The sequence below is a fragment of the Mustela lutreola genome, chromosome 7 (assembly GCF_030435805.1).
Source record: "Mustela lutreola isolate mMusLut2 chromosome 7, mMusLut2.pri, whole genome shotgun sequence".
Classification (NCBI taxonomy): domain Eukaryota; kingdom Metazoa; phylum Chordata; class Mammalia; order Carnivora; family Mustelidae; genus Mustela; species Mustela lutreola.
This window is the reverse complement of record NC_081296.1, coordinates 91,157,668-91,176,369: the sequence shown is the minus strand read 5'-3', so window position 1 is coordinate 91,176,369 and position 18,702 is coordinate 91,157,668. Positions and strand designations below refer to the sequence as shown.

The 18,702-nt window shown below is 40.6% G+C and overlaps 1 protein-coding gene and 1 pseudogene across 3 annotated transcripts in view; one reads left to right on the top strand and one right to left on the bottom strand.

Moving 5' to 3' along the window:
- PRORP (protein only RNase P catalytic subunit) overlaps positions 1–18,702 on the bottom strand; it is a 142,498-nt gene that overhangs the window by 15,898 nt on the left and 107,898 nt on the right. The gene's annotated exons all lie outside the window — the stretch shown is intronic.
- Positions 6,995–7,553, top strand: LOC131835421 (large ribosomal subunit protein uL22-like; annotated as a pseudogene).

The window sequence follows — 18,702 nt, the reverse complement described above, 5'->3', positions numbered from 1 at the left end:
GTTTTGTTTTTATAGAGGGAAGAGACTTGACAATATTTATACTCTGATCAGAAAAAGTCAGCGGCAAGCTAAAAGCTGAAGATACAGGCATAGAGGGGATGATTGTTGGAGCCAGTTTCCCGAGAAAACAGGCAGAGAATCTAGAGAACAGGTGAGAGAGAGAACACCTCTAGCACAAAGACCGATTTGAGCAGAGATAAACTGGTTTTGACTGTGCAGGGTGTGGGGGTGCGGGTGTGTGTGTGTGTGTGTGTAAACACGAGCTCACTCCTCCTGACAGCTTCTATTTTCTGTGTGTTGCAGGAGGTGAGTCATTGGTAGAGGGACGGTGTGGGGGAGAGAGAGAGGGAGGCTTGAGGGCAAAGGCACGGAGGAGATACAGCTGGTGTGAGGATGGAAGTGGGAGCCGGCTGCAGGCTGCAGACGCGCAGAGCAAGCCAGTCAGCGTAAAAAGCCAGGAGAGGGCGGAAGCCAGAAGTGCCTAGAGGCAGCAGGAGTGGGGACAGGTGGGAGGTTTTCAGCACTCAGCATCCTGGCTGAGGGAGAGGCCGGGTGAGTAAGTATTGTCCCTTGCTCCATATTCACCTTTGGTCAAAGTGGAATCATAATCGAACCAGCAGTCATCTAATATCAGTCTCCTGATTTGCTACAGAAGATACCATTCCAAATTTACAGGATAGAATAGTATAGGATCTGTGGGTGGGGGGTCCAGGCCTGAGTCAGGAATTTCAAATTCCTGTTTCATTTATTTGCTCAGATTGCTTTATTTTTAAAATGTGAAATCAGGTGCCCTCTCACCCTCTCCCCTCTACCACTATCCTTAACAGTATTATGAACGTTTCTCTCTCAAGTCATTCTCAACAAAAACATTAAATGACATCACAGCCGCATACAATTCCTATATGAAAAGCTCATTGGAAAAAGGATCTCAAAACCATGTGGCTTGCGGGGCACTCGGTCTCTGGCAATGACTCTTCCTTCTAATGACTTGCAAACAACCAGGGGCCAGTTTGATAAGGTGGCCCCGGGGAGGCTGCATGTTAGTGCTTAAGTATGATTCTTTTCTCACCTACCTCTCGACCTTCAGCCCAGCCTCTCTCCTGTCAGTGTGGAGGAGTGGTGGGGGAATGGTGAGGAGAAGCTGTATTTACTTCTCTTAGCCTGACTGAAGGGCAGCCCCTCGCCCAATTTTATTCAGCTAGTTAGAGCCCGCTACCCAGTGGATAAGGCACCCAGTGTCATTCCCAGGCACCTTCTTTTTCTTTCTTTTTTTTTTTAATTTATTTATTTGACAGATAGAGATCATAAGCAGGCTCTCTGCTGAGCATAGAGCCCAACGTGGGGCTCGATCCCAAGACCCTGGGATCATGACCTGAGCCAAAGGCAGAGGCTTTAACCCACTGAGCCACCCAGGCGCCCCCACAGGCACCTTCTGATGCTGGCTGGTATTCGATGAGTGAAATGGGAAGTTAAAAGATTCCTGCACTCAGCTGTGGACAGTTTTCTTTAAAGGATCTAATGTAGAAGGGGAGCTTGATTCAAGTAGAAATTGTTCCCACTGAAAATGGTCACCGGCTGTTACAGGCGCAAACTGTGAACAGGTGGGGTATTTGAGGAGGAAGGCATCATGGCACTTGGCCGGTCTAAGTTTGGAGGCCTCATTTTTCTCAGATAAAACCATATAAAGTGCTCACACCAAGGAAAATGTGAAGTGATTTTGTTTTTGACCTGTCTCCTCTTTATACGTACACACAGCTATAATGCAGCACCTGAGCTGTGAAAGGAAGCAATTTTAAATAGAATGTTGAGGGGTGCCTGTGTGGCTCAGTTGGTTAAGCATAAGCCTTTGGCTCAGGGATTGAGCCCCGCATCAGGCTCTCTGCTCAGCAGGGAGTCTGCCTCTCCCTCTGCCCTTCCCTGCCCAAGTGCATATGAACTCACCCTTTCTCTCTCTCTCTTTCAAATAAATAAATAAAATCTTTTAAAAAAATAGAATGTTGATGTTAAAGAGATTATTTTCCATTATCTGTATGTAGAGAGACTTAAAATTCCATAAAAAAAAAAAAAAAAAACCAGAAAGAAGTTCTTAGAATAACCACGAATAGCCTGCATATAGCTCCAGCATAGAAGAATACCAATTTCTAATACCAGTTACATAGTTTTCTGGACACTAAGGCCAGGAAATACACATTCACTTTTTATGCTATTGCTTCACTAAAGACAACCTCATGGTAACCTGGGGGTTGAACTGGGATGGTTGGGGGGTGGAAGGTTCCTATTTGAATCTGGCTGGGTTTTAGGAGATGGTAAGTTTAAGTCAAAAGCAGAGGAGAGAAAGCAAGAAAAGTAAACAAAGGTTCTTTGGATCCTTTTCTTTCATGTACATTAATTTTGACAATTATTCCCCCTCAAATTAATTAATTTTGACAAGTTTGAGAACATAAAATCACTTTAGAGATGCAATGATGGATGAAACTCTATAGGAGCAATGTTCTCACAGACTCAGAAGACTATAAACACAATGTTTATAAATTGACACACTGTGCTCTCCACAAAGTTTGCAGCAGAAAAAACAATGCAAGTCATAACTTACACTACAACAATGGAGTTTTCTACTTGTTTCTGTGTTCCTAACATCTTCAGGTGAGCTCATAACCAGTTTCACTTCTCTTCTTTGTCTTTGTAACACTGTTCTCTTGAGCTAAGTTTCAGGAAAAGAATTCCTGCCCTAGAGATAGTGCTCAGGTGACTGTTATTCGACATTTTTCTATGTACCTCTGAATGCCACCACGGAAGAGTGCAGAAAACCCACCAAAGTTGTGGCTCAAGGCTTCTTGTCACATTTTCATTTGCCAGCTACTTACTGGTGGGGTCTAGTCCTCAGTTCTACCTATGACAGCTGCTGCTGCTGCTGCTTACAGAGAGAGAGACAGAGGGAGAAATCATTCTTTACTTAAAGAAGATTAATGAATTTCATTGCTGGAACTGTTCAAGAGCTATATACCAGGTAAGGTCTACATTAACACTTGATGAAAATAGGTACTTGGAAGAAGATGAAAAAAGGAAATGTTTTAGAGAAGCAGCAGAAGCTGGGGTGAGGTGAGGGAAGGAAACTTCTCTGGGTGGTATTCCAGAAGTGGAAGCTTCAAAAGCCTTGTGGCGGAGTTTCAGAGAGGAGAGGCTGTGACTGAACCAGAGTCCTGCTCCCATCTCTGGGACCATGTACTCTGAACGCAGAAGATTTAAAACTTTAGTGACTGATTGACTCCATAAAGTTCTTCAAATCTCTTGGAAGGAAGTATGTACACAAAATACTATCACTTTATTATGACGTCATAAATGATCCCACTATATCACATTAGACTCACCATGTCCTATATCCTGCTTTCGTCAGTCTCTGGTATTTTGGGGAGATTTCAATGATCTCATGTTGTCTTTAGTCAATGAAACAATTCTACTGAGGAAGAGAAATGCCCTTCCTGACTTGGGAACATCCTGTCAAGTGTGGGATGTGTTTCCTGCGTACCGTGTCTCTCTGATGCCATTAGCACCCACACAGTTGTCCAGCCTTTTAGAGAATGATTAAATTGGCCAAGATGGATTTCCCCATCTCGCTAAGAGTCAGCGCTGTCTAGAAGACAGAAGATTTCACTCCTGACTCATAGAATGACTTTTCTCCGAACATTTACACACATTTTTTGGTCTTTTTAGTTTCTCTGTAAGATATTTGCGTTTCTTTTATCACAGTGAGGCAGAAAAGGACAGTATTTTGAAGACTGAAAACTAATTTCAGGAAGATTAAATTAACTTACTTTGATGCATTTTAATTTCTACTTTCAAAATTTATTAAAAATTTCCTCCAGGGTTCCAGATCCAGTTCATGTATGGGGGGTAATCTGCTCACAGTGGTAAAGAATGTAAATATGTTCAGGCCCACAGGTACCATTTAATGACTAGAGGAGATAGCATACGATGAGGGGACTGTGGAGGCTTGGAAATTTGTGTAGTCTTTCCTTGACTGCAGTGATTCACATAACTTCTGTTTTAGCACAGAGCCACATACAACAGTGCACTGCTACTATTGACTTTGTTTTCTGGAACAATCCTGTCAGTTCAAAATAGACAAAAGACCTAGGAATATAAAAAGACACCTTGGGTATCCCCAGTTAATGTTTCAAGTCATCTCTCTAGCTCTGCAGTGGAAGGGCTTATACAGTAAATAAAATTGAAAAGAGACATAAAAGAGACTTTTCCAATTTATAGCTAGTATTTAATAGTATAGTAATTAAGAGCAACAAGCTTTGATGTCAGGCTGCCTAGGTTTGAATTTTGGTTCCACTATATGAGAACTGTGTGACCTTAGGAAATGCAGATTTCCTCTTTGGGCTTGTTTCATCATTGGTAGAATGGAGATACAAATTGGGTTATTATGAGGATCAATGTAGATGTATTTAGCTACACAGCACATGGAAAAGTACTTAGTAAGAACTATCTATTATTAGAAAGTACAGCGTGGATTAGTACATTTAGACCTCTCAAACCTCACCGTATCCACCCCTCCCTCCCCTCCCCAAAAAGGAAAGAGAATCAAAATGGAAGAAAAAGAAAGAGAGATTCTCACAGACTTCGCTGATTTTTGTGTTAATCTCTCTGTCAACACTTGTTAATAGTGAGGAGAACATAAGCTTTGAGGTTAAGAAGACACACACAATCTAATATTAATCCCAATTGAAATCCCAGTAAAACTGTAATACAGAGCCTTGTAAAATGACAAACCCACAAGAACTTGGAGAACAAGAGGGGAGATAGCCGCAACAAAATCTGGAAGCTGGAAAGGAGATGGACAGGTGGCCACTAACCTTGCAGATACAACAAAGTCAGATTTGGAGAGGGGTAAGCTAAGAACCAACTTAATTTCTCAAAACAATCCAGAACTAAAAGCAAAGGAGGCATACTAAATGGAAGTCTAGCTCCTACCTCTGGAGAATTGGGTAAAAGCTATTAAAGCAATATCAGAGTCCTAAATTTGCTTTCCAATCCCACATCCATATTGATTCTGCTGGGGCGGGGGTAAGAAGTCTAAAGGCTCATTACCTGGATGTGGTGGTTCAAAGGATCTCTAGATTACAGTACCAAGCTCATTTGACAGTGTGTCCCCCATACTGAAAATAGGGATTACGTGAATATATGCGTATTGAAATTAGAATGTAGAGAAACTCAGACCTGTCTCCTTCCTTGGCTCTCAGAAACACTGGCACTGGTGAGGCCTTTACCCAGCAGGCAAGAGACTGGAAACACGCCTTTGGGGAATCTGACCAGGCAAAGGAAAAAACCCTAGAGATACTAATTGGGAATTCCCCAACATATGGCCAACCCAGATCACCCTGCTGTGAAGTCAACAGTCAATAACCCCACCTACACAGAGCTTCTAATCAGCTGTTATGTTTAGATTATGTTTAATCATAAGCTCTCCACAGGGTGGAGAGCCTGTGAAATGGAAGAGTCTAAAACAAATAAGGAAAATAAATAAGCAAAAGCCTATATATAAAGGGAGAAGGCCCAAATCCCATAAAAACCTAACACTAAAATCCTACGAGATAATGGGGGGCCTGAGTGGCTCAATTGCTTGAGCCTCTGACTCTTGATCTCAGGATCATGAGCTTGAGCCCCTAGTGGGGCTCCGCATTAAGCAGGGAGTCTGCTTGAGATTCTTTCCCTCTGCCTCTCACTCTGCACGTGTGTGTGTGCATGCATTCTCTAAAAATAAATAAATCTTTAAAAAAATCCTATGAGACCATGCATTCATTAAGGTTTTTTTTTTTTTTTTAAGGAAGAAAATAAAGGGCTCTTAGGAATTAAAACATGGCTGCTACCAGGAATTAAAAAAAAAAAAAAAAAAATTGGGACGCCTGGGTGGCTCAATTGGTTGGACGACTGCCTTCGGCTCAGGTCATGATCCTGGAGTTCCGGGATCGAGTCCCACATCAGGCTCCCAGCTCCATGGAGAGTCTGCTTCGCTCTCTGACCTTCTCCTCGCTCATGCTCTCTCTCACTGTCTCTCTCTTAAATAAATAAATAAATAAATAAAATCTTAAAAAAAAAAAACAATCAACAGAGGGGTAGGAAGAGAATATGGAAAAGACTTCCCTTGGGGCACCTGGGTGGCTCAGTGGGCTAAAGCTTCTGCCTTCAGCTCAGGTCATGATCCCAAGATCTTGGGATCAGGTCCTGTCAGACTCTCTGCTCTGCTCATTAGGGTGCCTGCTTCCCCCTCCCCCACACCGCCCCCGCCTGCTTCTCTGCCTACTTGTGATCTGTCAAATAAATAAATAAAATCTTAAAAAAAAAAAAAAGAAATAAAGAAAGAAAAGAAAAGACTTTCCAGAAAAGGAGCAAAGAGATAAAAAATAAGAAATTTAGAGGACCAGCCTAGGAGATCTAACATCTGAATAAGAGAGAGAGAGTAAGGAAGGGAGGAGGGAACAAACAGGGAAAACAGAGAGAATTCATCAACGAAATAGTCAAAGAACATTTCCTAAAACAGTAAGATAGTGAGTTTTTAGAATGAAATAGTCCATGGGATTCCTGGGTGGCTCTGTGAGTTGTGTCTGCCTTCGGCTCAGGTCATGATCCCAGGGTTCTGGGACTGAGCCCCATATCATTAGGCTCCCTGTTCAGTGGGGAGCCTGCTTCTCCCTCTCCTCTGCCCTTCCCCCATGCTTCTGCGCTCTCTCACTCTCTCTCTTTCTCTCAAAAAAATAAAATCTTTTCTTTTTTTTTTAAAGAACTAAATAGTCCATTGTATACTCAACTCAATGAATGGCAAACAGACCGTATCAAGTCATGCTACTGTAAAAGCTTAGAACACTGGAGACAAAAAGACAATTCCAAAAGCTTCCGGAAAGAAAAAAGCAGACCATATAGAAAAGATCAGGCATCAAAACGTCTTCAGATTTCTGTCCTTCCCATAAGCAGCCTGAGGTGATCTTTGAAAATGGTTCACTACTCACTTGACCCAGAAAGCCCTACAAAATCATGCAAACCAAAAGGTTCAAATCTTCGCGTTCACTTTAAGAACACATGTGAAATTGCCCAAGCCATCAAGGGTATGCATATCTAAAAAGCCACCAAGTATCTGAAGGATGTCACTTCATTTGCAGAAGCAATGCATACCATTCCATCACTACAATGGTGGAGTTGGTAGGTGTGCCCAGGCCAAAGTGTGGGGATGGATGAAGGGTGGGTGGCCCAAAGAGTGCTGAATTTTTTACTGCACATTCTTAAAAATGCAGAGTCACACTGAACTTAAGGGTTTAGATGTAGATTCTCTGGTTACTGAGCACAGCCAGGTGAACAAGCCCCCAAGATGCAGCATAGAACTTACAGGGCTCACGGTCAGATTAACCCAACAGGAGCTCTCCTGCCACACTGAGATGCTCCTTACTGAGAAAGAGCAGACTGTCCCTAAGCCAGAAGAGGAGGCTGCACAGAAGACAAAGATATCCCAGAAGAAACAAAAATTACGGCTCAGGAGTCAATTCTGCATAAAATAAATGCAAATAACAGTAAGAAAAAAAAAAGTTTTCAGATTTCCAACACTGCAAACAAAGCACTGTCTTCAAAATTCTGAAAGAATGTTTCTAACCTAGAGATCTATTTTCAGCCACTCTTTCATATATAAGAATAATACAAAGACACTTTCAGACATGGATGCCTTCCAAAATTTTACCTCCCACGCACCTTCCTTAGGAAGCTCCTGAAGAATGTTTTCTACCAGACACTAAACCAGGAAAGAGGAAGGCAGGAAATAGGAGAGAGAGAATGGGAAATGCATGAAGGATGGTCAAGAGTGGTTCCAGGATAAGGGCTGTGTATAAGAACCAGAGGGCAATTGATCAGGATTAGAAAGTGCCTTGAGAGATGCCCACATTAGGGACAGTCATCACCATGATCCCCACTGCCATGACATTAGCATTTTCACTGGAGAATCAAGTGCCTGTGTGAGCTCGTACTTGGCTGTCTTAAGCAAAGTCTGGAGTTACTATACTCCCACTCCTTGCCTTGCTGCCTGGATCAGTGAAGACTTACATTTTACTGAAAAGGCAAGAACATTTTACTTTGATCTACTCTTAAAAACTGGAGGAAAGCCACATGAGTTTAGAGGCAGTAAACAGCAGCCTGTGATGTTTGACCATATTTCTGTCCAATGTTGTACAATTCATTCAAACTACAACTCTGCAAGATGTCTTCGCTGTGGTAAAAACCTGTTTCCTAAGACTCATGCATAACCCTAAGCCCTTATCTCACCAGAAGGGACTCTAAGGAGCTCTCAGAGAAGCCATGAACCAAAGATTCTGTTCACCTTCTCTGGGCGGGGGGAGTTGTCATCTAACAGCGACAATACTTGTCTTTCCTCACATGCCTAGGGCTGAACTTGCACTCAGGTTTTTCAAACCTAAACAAAGAAAGGCAAGGATATTACACTGTACTCAGGCTGTGGGCATGGGGGAAGAAGAGGTTAGCAGGAGGAAGAAAAATAAGTTAGGGCACATAGAGAGCGTTTTAATTTAATGGTAGGTACAGGAGAATTAGTTTTATTATTACTCTGTACAATATATATTTACATTTAAGTGTTCTTTATGACATGTTACATACACACCAGAGGCTTTGTAAAATGAATCAGACAAAGGTCCTAATATTCTATCATTTTTGAGGTACAAAAGAGCAAACTCATATGTTTAAATTAATATCAGTACAGGGGGTGCATGGGTGGCTCAGTAGGTTAAGTGTCCAACTCTTGGTTTTGGCTCTGGTCATGATCTTGTGGTCCTGGGATCAAGCCTCGTGTCGGGCTCTGGCTCAGTGTGGAGTCTGCTTCAGATTTTCCCTTCCCCTCTGCCCCTCCCTGCTCACGAATGCACACGCTCTCTCTCAAATAAATAAATACACCTGATCTTAGCCAAAAGGCCAAGAAGCGATCCATCAAACGAATAAATAAATAAATAAAATGTTAAGAACAAAACAACTAACAGTTCAGGCTCAGCAATTTACCTGTGGCCTTGAGGCAAGTCAAGAGCCCAAGTTTCTCCATTTGCAAGACACAGAGTGAAAAAATACAACAGCGAATTTCTTTGATGTAATGAAGTCTCATAACTGCGTAACTCTCATATTATGTATGCCCAATATAGTAATTCCTGTCCTCTAAAAGATAAAATGTGACACTAATGGGGGAAATTCCTTTGTGTTTCCCAGAGAAAAGATCCAGAAAATATTACATTCACATAACTATAGTTTAATATAATGTAACAAGGAGAACTTAGGAACAGTTTTTAGAAATCCCCAAACCCTCACATTTCCTTCACTTCTGCTTTTTTTAGCAGAAATGGGGGCACAGAAACTGGAAATGACAGGAAGCAATAATGGGGATGTGATTTGAGGGAGGGCTGTGAGAGTAAGAATTAGATATAAAATGAGACAACTGTGCTCACTATTCTCTTATCAAGGCAGAGATATGGGTGGATGGAGTTGATTCTTGGTGGAAGAGCTATTTTGAGGCTCTTTTTCCAAGTACATAGATTAAAAATTCATGTAAACTAAAAAGAAGACTCTTCCACTTTTCTCCCGTTAGCTATAATTTACTAGGCAATTCTAATGGGTCAGAAGCACTTTAAATGTCTTCATATACATCATCATTTCATCCTCACAGATGTATTATGATTCTGGTATCATTATTACCACCCTGCTCCTAATGCCTTTTTACAAATGAGGTAACAGAGGCTCAGTAAGGTTAAGAAAATAGCTCACAGTCACAGGCCAGTAAAAAGCAGAGCCAGGTTTCAAACCTACATTAATCCTAACAATTCTCTGAATCAGTAGTGCCCATATTAAGTACCTCTTGATTCTAACTTCTGTCTTTTCAGTACGTACCATTCCAAATCCTGCCCCTTATTCTATAGCTAACTGTGATTATAATTTTTCCAGTAGCATCTACTGCTCCCTCCTTCCTGGGTATGTTGTGGGAAACCCCTAGGTACTTTTGTTTGAAAGCCTAACACTGTATTTCTCACACTAGGGTATACCCAAGCAGGACCTGGCAATATACTGGGGTATCCTGAAGCCCAGAGGACAAGCAAGTACAACCTCCTGGACTAAGAATTTTACTTCAGGCTTTTGTTTGTTTGTTTCTGAGAACCTCCTTGTTTTTTATTTGAAAACAGAGATGCTTTAATATTTGCAAATTCAAGATCTACACTGTTTTTATTAAAGATTTTTTTAAATTGATTTATTAGAGAGAGAGCATGAGCATGAGAAGCGGGAAGGGCAGATGGGGAGAAGGAGAAGCAGACTCCCACCTGAGCAGGGAGTCCAAAGCAGGACTCGATCCCAAGACCCTGAGATCATGACCTGAGCCAAAGGCAGAGGTTTAACCAACCAAGTTACCCAGGCGCCGCTACACTAACTTTTAAGATGAAACAAGTAAGACTCCAAAGATATTTTTTACTTGCAGCAGGGCCATCTATTCCAAACCCTGGGTATAGGAGCTCTTTCTCCTTTGCAAGTAGTGTGAGGTGACCACTGGATTGTAAAATAAGTCAGCGAAGAACAGCACTCTGCCCAGCCCAGGAGCAGAGTCATAACATGGAACATGACCCCAATCTGACTATTCAAAGACAATTACAAAATTTTGTACTTGGAAATACATATATTTTAAAAATGCAAATTTTAGAGTAATATGTTTAATGATGGCATCTTTGTGAAAAATAATTACGTGTGTATGTGTGAAAACAGTCTTGAAAGACACACACTTATCAGTGGTTTCCTCTGGGGAGCAGGACTGAGAGAACATTCAATTTCTATCATTGGATATTATTTGACTTTTCCCCCAGTTATATATATATATATATACTACCTTTATTGAGGATGAAAAACATTTAAAGGTTAAAAAACAGCAAAAAGAAGGTGGGGGACATGGATGAAGGCTGTCAAAAGATATAAAGTTGCAGATATCAGTTGCAGTTGGTTCTGGGGTATGATGTACAGCATGGCGACCACAGTTAACAATAGTGGACTATATATTTGCAAGTTGCTAGGAGACTAGATCTTAAAAGTTCTTATCACAAGAAAAAATTATATCTATGTGAGGTGATGGATATGTTAACTAAACTTAGTGTGGTAATCATTTCACTATGTATATATGAAATATATATATATATTAAATCATTGTGCTGTACACCTTGAACTTATACAACATTATATGTCAATTCTATCTCAATAAAACTGAGGGACAAACAGCAACAATAGCACCCAAAGTAATCCCAAAAACTAAAGATAAAAAAGGATCCTAGAGGGGTACCTGGGTTGGCTCAGTAGGTTAAGCCTCTGCCTTCAGCTCAGGTCATGATCTCAGGGTCCTGGGATCGAGCTCCGCATCCGGCTCTCTGCTCAGCAGGGAGCCTGCTTCCCCTCTCTCACTGCCTGCCTCTCTGCCTACTTGTGATCTCTGTCTGTCAAACAAAATCTTAAAAAAAAAAAAAAAAAGAACCTGACCCACAAATAAGTTTGGCAGTGACATTAAAAATCAAAAAAAGAACACATGAAATAAAGATTAATAATACATTTTTTCCTTAACCCACTATATCAAAAATATTATTTCAATATGAAATATAGATATTGTTAACAAAACAGTTTCTATCCCTTTTAGAGGATACAGAAAGAAGAATAGGTCTGAAGGAGGAGAAGCAGGAGAGACAGAATGTTTGGTTTTAGGGTGTTAACTTAGCAATGTAGTGATGTGCCTATGGTGACCTCGCTAGTACATGACTGAACCAGAATTCTGATCCAGATCTCTTTGAGGCCAAATCTTTTCTAAAGATTCCTCTGGGGGGGGGGTGACAAAAAGAAGGGTAAAGCATGGGATGTCAAAGTGTTCCTTTGTTTTCAATCGATGAAATAACTTCACACTGACACGTGTCAAAAACCAAAAAGATAAAAATAAAAAACCCCAAGTATGTGAGGCTGTACAATTCCATCTCCAAATTAATAATTTCTTGCATTAACAGTACAGCCATAAAAAAGTGCAATCATCATTTTCAATATTTTTGAAGATAGCAAGGGATTTTTTGAAATGTTCCTAATTTTTTCAAATCTAATGTAAAACAGTACCATACCCTGCTTTATAAATATATACACCTAGCTAGAAGTGGGACTTTCAGATATCATCAAAGTTATGTTCATACTGTAGGTGAAGATATTAATTTTTAAGAATAACCTAATAGTCACAAAAAATGAATAAAAAAAGAATAACCTAATAGAAAATTACTAAGACCTTCAAATATTCTAAAGAGTCAAAAAGTGAAGGGATCCAGTCTGATTCTACATGCTAATTCAAAGATGTTTACTTGAACTAAATTTTGTTTTTTCCTCTAATATCTGCATATGCCTAGGAATACAACATCAGAAAAATGGAACTTCTTAAGGTAGGTGGCATCACAGCTCTCTTTAAGATTTGCTGTCTCAAAACACAACTGGTTGCCTTAGGAATGACTGTGATCACACACACACACAGAGGTATCTATGAATGGGAATAAATAAACAAACAAAATAATCTGTTTTCAAAGGCATGATTTTCCAAAACAGAAACAGGTAAACTGAGAAAACTCACCTGCGTAGGTTTTAAAACAAAGAAAAGAATGGTTTAAAAGTTGACCACTAGCCAGGAAGTAGTAGCCACAGTATTTCTAAAGGATGATAAAATTAGACCGTGTGTGTACAGAATGGTAGGAAATAGTCTGAGAGGTAACACTGGTGACAGTGAAATGATTTATAAACCACCAACTCTATGCCAGTTGGTACCACATTTCTCTTAAGCACTCTTGTTTCAAAAAGTTTTCTATTTTTTTTTTTTTTAATAGAGAACAGAGCAGAAGACCCTTGGTTTTCTTTCTTTCTTTTTTTTTTTTTTTTTTTTAAGATTTATTTATTTGACAGACAAAGATCACAAGTAGGCAGAGAAACAGGCAGAGAGAGCGAAAGGAGGAAGCAGGCTCCTCACTGAGCAGAGAGCCCCATGTGGGGCTCGATCCCAGGGCCCTGGGATCATGACCTGAGCCAAAGGCAGAGGCTTCAACCCACTGAGCCACCTAGGCGCCCCGGCCCTTGGTTTTCCACAGTTAGACAAGGCAGGACAATGAAAGGGAAACTTGTTTCAATATGACAAGCTACTGAGTTGACATGGCAACGGTATGGCTTCATTCACTTACTGCTATTAGGTAACGTATGAAATGCAGAATAAATATTGTGCCTAGTATCCATCACCTGGCGAAAGGGACAAGAATTCTGCTTGTAAGATGCAGAGTAGGCAGGCATCTAATTCTGGAAAATACTGCAATTGGGAGTTATCAGCATAAAATAATTTTATGAACTGTCTTAGCTTGGGCTGCCGTAACAAAAGATTGTAGACTGGGTGGCCTAAACAACAGAAATTATTTCGCACAGTTCTGGAGGCCAGAAAGTCTGAGATCTGGGTGACAGTGTGCTCAGGTTCTGGTAACGGCTTTGTCCCTGGCTTGCAGACAGCTGCCTTTCCACTGTGCCCTTGGCATGGCAGAGAGAAAGAACTCTCATCTCTTCCTTTCTCATAAGCACACTAATCACACCATGAGGATCCCCCCAACCCCATGACTTCATCTAAATCTAAACATTGGTGGTTAGGGCTTCACTTGTGAACTTGGCAGGGGTACACATGAATCAGATCGTCTCTTCTTGTTCTTCATCATGCCTGATCTAACCAACTCATAATATGCTGCCAAGCTGGCATTCAAATGCTGAGAATGTGATCATTAGCTTTGAAAAAATATCATTTGTTTTCAGGGAAGCAGAACATCTCTGAAAAAAGCACGGGATGTGGATTCAGTGTAGTACTAGAGAGCTGTTAACTTCTGGGCAAGTCCCTTAGCTTCTGAGCTGGTTTCCCTGTATGTAAAACTTACTCCAAAAACATATGTAAGGATAAAATCAGATAATATCTGTGAAAGGACTCAGTAAGCTTTAAAAGACTACATATTGTTATTGATAGGGTATGAAAGCACAAAAATGTGGTACACTGATACATAGGTTTGACAGACCCTCAAATATTAAGGTGTTAAAAGAATTAAGTTTTCAGGAAAATACAGTGAATGTATAGTTTCAAAGATCCTTTACTTAATTCCTTGATTTAAGCACACCTATTTCTTCTTAGTTCCACTGTTGTCACTTTAGTTCAAAATGCCATTAGGTCTCCTGATGGGTCTTTTTTTTTTTTTTTTTTTTTTAAGACTTCATTTATTTATCTGATATATACAGAGAGAGAGCACAAGCAAGGGGAGTGGCAGGCAGAGGGAGAGGGAGAAGCAGGATCCCTGCTTAGCAGGGAGCTCGATGGGGGCTCCATCCCAGGATCCTGGGATCATGACCTGAGCCAAAATCAAGAGTCAGACGCTAAGTGACTGAACCACGTAGGTGCCTCTGGATTGCCATTGCTGTAATCAGTAACTCATAGAGAGCTAGCTGGCTCTAGCTTCTCTCCTCATCTAAACTTCTCAAAAGACTAGTATACAATTTCTTTCTTGCTATCCATTTACTCCTTAACCCCTTAAGGGATGGCTTAACCCCTATCACTGCATTAAAGCTGATCCCACTGAGGCCATCAGTCATTTCCTAATTATTGATTCCAGTGAACATATTTCAGTCCTTGTATTAGTCTGTTTGAGCTGCTATAACAAAACTACCATAACTGGGCAACTTATGAATAGCAAGCATTTTTTTCTCACATTTCTGGATGCTGGGAAGTCAAGATCATGTCACTGCAGATTCTGTGTCTGGTGAGGGCCTGACTCTGTGTTCATAGATAGCCATCTTTTCACTGTGTCCTCATATGGCAGAAGGACAAGGGACATCCCTCTGGCCTCTTTTATAAGAATACAGTCCTATCCACGGGGGAATCTGCCTTCATAACATAATCACCTCCCAAAGACCCCCAACTCCAAATAATATCACATGCCAGGTTAGACTGCAACATGTGAATTTCATGGGGAAATGTAAACATTCAGACCTCTTCTCCTCTATTTGGTACTCCATGTTTTTTCTTCCTGAAGCCATGAGTTCTGTGAGTCCATACTCTTATCCTTCTCCTTGTACTCCAATCATTCCTTGTCATCTCTTATTTTGAGCTCCTCTTCCCCCTTAAATGTTGCAAAGAATCAAAAAGAATCAAAAGAGCATGACACAAAGAGCCTAGAGTAGTATTTCAAGAAAGAGGGGATAAATAGATCTGTTACAGAAGAATGAACATGGATTTTGGAAGGAACTGCATCTAATCCTGTGACTTTACCACCTACTAGCTATGAGACAAATTACTTAACCCTTTCTGAGCCGGAGTTTCCTTATCCTTAGGGAAGAAATACCACTATCTGTGAAAACGTTATGAAAATTAAATGAAATGCTGCATATAAAATGCCTCATATGGGCACCTTCCGCTTGCTCTACAGAACATTCTCAACAAACAGCAGCTCCCATTTCCCCACAATAGTCACTGGTAACACTGAAGAGCATAATTTCAATTAAGCAGTGACAATGATGGTAAGCTGCCTCAGGTTAAGGCATCAAGTTATGAAGTATTAAAAATAGGGAACAATAATTGAAAGAGGAAAAGGATTTGAGAGAGTTAACCTTGCCTGAAGTCTAAAAAGGATGAAGCAAGTTAAGTGCCAAGAGGACAGTGAGGCCATGGGAGCCCTCATGTCTTACATATAATTAGCATATGCCCCCAAATTATTTGAGGTAGAGAACCCTCATTGGCCTTTAAAGGATGCAATCTGCAACAGGGATAGAAGCTGTAGGGGGCTGGACATGGAAAAGATCACAGGACAAATGAGCTACCTCATGGAAGAAAATTTTGATGGAGCTGATGCCTGATGTTTTTGATCATTTCAGCAAAGATCGAGGAAACTAAATATTTAGGAAAATTAGTTTCTAAAGCAGATTTGAATTCAAACATCTTTGGGCCTGTTAATGAATGTGAAACACAGAGCTAGGGAATTTGTGTGTAGAAAACATTCCTTAATGGCACAATCTCTAAACCTTTCCATCTGATTCTAACTATAATAGATATGCGAGCAAACATACTTCTCAATTTTTCCAACCCTACATGCACCAAGAATTACTCTCTTCAAACACACATTTCATTCTAATAATGAGTCTTGACATGATAGTTTTCTTAGATAAATTCAAAGTTATCTCATGGGCGGCCCAGGTGTCTCAGTCAGGTAAGGGGCTGCCTTCAGCTCGGATCATGAGCTCAGGATCCTAAGATCCAGCCTCACATCAGGCTCCCTGCTCAGTGAGAAATCTGCTCTCCCCCTCCCTCTGCTGGTTCCCCTGCTTGTGCTCTCTCGCTCATACTCTCTCTCTCAAATAAATACAATCTTAAAAAAAAAAAGATAAATTCAAAAGTATTTCAGATGGGCGGGACATGTGTGTGAAATTATCAGTATTTTCATCTTCATATGTTGATTACAAGGAAAACCTAAGTTTCAAAGAATTTAGAACTGTGCAGAGTCACAAGGCAAGATAATGGTATAATGGAATCCAATGCTATTCTTTTTCCCAAAGCTCTCTAGTAAATACAAGAAATACAACGTTGTCTTCAAAGGACAGTACATAGACTTCTTACCAATTGCACATTTACTGGCCACAAATCAAGGTGGAAGAATCACTGCATAGTAAAAGAAAAAAAAAAAAAGAAAGAAAAGAAAAGAAAGAAAGAAAAAGAAAAAAAGATGCTATGATGGTTGAAAGGGAAAAGAAAACTAGGAAAAACTTCTCATGTTTTGCTGGACAAAAAGGAAGGGAGGAAGGGAGGAAGAGGGAAGGGAGAAAGGGAGGGAGGAAGGGAAGGATGGGAGGGAGGGAGGGAGGACGGAGGAAGAGAGAGAGGGGGGAAGGGAGGGAAGGAAGGAAAGAGTGGAGGAAGGGAGGGAGGGAGGAAAGAAGGAAGGAAAGAGGAAGGGAGGGAGGAAGGGGGAGGAAAGGAAGGAAGGAAGAAAAGGAAGAAAGAAAATAGAGAACTCCTTAAAGGCAGAGAAAAAAAAATCCTCCAATTACTACAGAAGGTGAAGAAGGAAGCTGTAAGTGAATTTTAGAGCAGCTTAACACAGGTAGTCTGAGAAAGATACAGGTTGGTTTCTCCACAAAATCTTCCACCCCTTGGAGATGACTGCATGCTTTCCTTAAAGGAAAGGTTTGCTCTCTGCAATGACGGGACATGGTAACCGACTTTATTATAGGAAAATCAATTTTTTAAAAAATTATTTATTTATTTATTTGACAGACAGGAATCACAAGTAGGCAGAGAGGCAGAGAGAGAGGAAGGGAAAGCAGGCTCCCCGCTGAGCAGAGAGCCTGATGTGGGGCTCGATCCCAGGACCTTGAGATCATGACCTGAGCCGAAGGCAGAGGCTTTAACCCACTGAGCCACCCAGGCACCCCTAGGAAATTAATTTTGACAAACATCTGAATTAAGCTTAGTAGACAAGGCCACCATCTGGAGTTGAGCTGGCTGTGCACTGCACAACTGCAGCACAACATTCACAGACTGAAATATGAGAGACACCCTGTGGACTTAGGCGTAGCAGCAGCCCTGACGGCAGGGATGTATTAAAAACAATTGGAGCTCCAAGAGGGCAGGGGTTTTTCTGCTTCATTCACAGTATCCCCAGCACAAAGAACAGGGCCTTGTGCTTCGGATCATCAATTAAAATGTGCTGCACTATGAATGCACTTATGAATAAAAGAAAAAGGGAAAATGGAAGTTTGAGAGCAGAGGGGAAGTATAGGTTAGAGAAGGATTTCTTACAACTGGAAGAAACTGACCAAGTAAAAAAGCCAGAACCTTGGAATGTAATTCCTGCCTGTCACAAAGGAGGACAAAGATGAGAAGACAGAACCAGTTTTGTCAAGTTTTCTTTTGCTCTGGCATGGACTTATTAAGAGTCAAGCAAAAGTTATATAATAAAGAAGGGTAGAAAGACCATGTTAGCGTAGATGGGAAATTTTCTTCTTAGTTAACAGGCTAAGTATATCAAGAAAAGTTCACTCAATTACTTTTTTTCTAGCAAAAGTATCTACATGTCCATTCCCACACAGGGAGGAAGAAGTCCAAAGAAAAGAGGATTTTCATTATAAAATGAACCCCCCAAATAAATTCTTGAACACACAATCAAGTAATAGAAACAATGCGGAAGTGATTTCTAAATTATTATATGCTACCACAGTGTTAGCTATTTTTATTATCCAAGTAATAGAAACAGAGTTCATAAAGATTAACCAATTAATGTCTACTGACCATATCCTGAACTTTAGCATGCATGATATACACAAAATATGTAACATTTTATTCCTTGTGTATACTTGATTTTCATTCTGTTCTATTTATCAGGTTTCAACTAGACCTAAAGTTCTGTTTCCTTAAAATGAAAACCCTCAACATCGCCTTTATATGATCCCATAAATAAACATATAGAATTTCTAAGGACAAGGGCTATAGCTATTTCTGTAGCATTCTTTTTTTTTTTTTTTTTAATTTATTTTTAGAGAGAACATGTGCGCATGGGGATGGGATAGAGGGAAAGGGAGAGAGGGAGAAAGAATTTCAAGCAGACTCCCTGC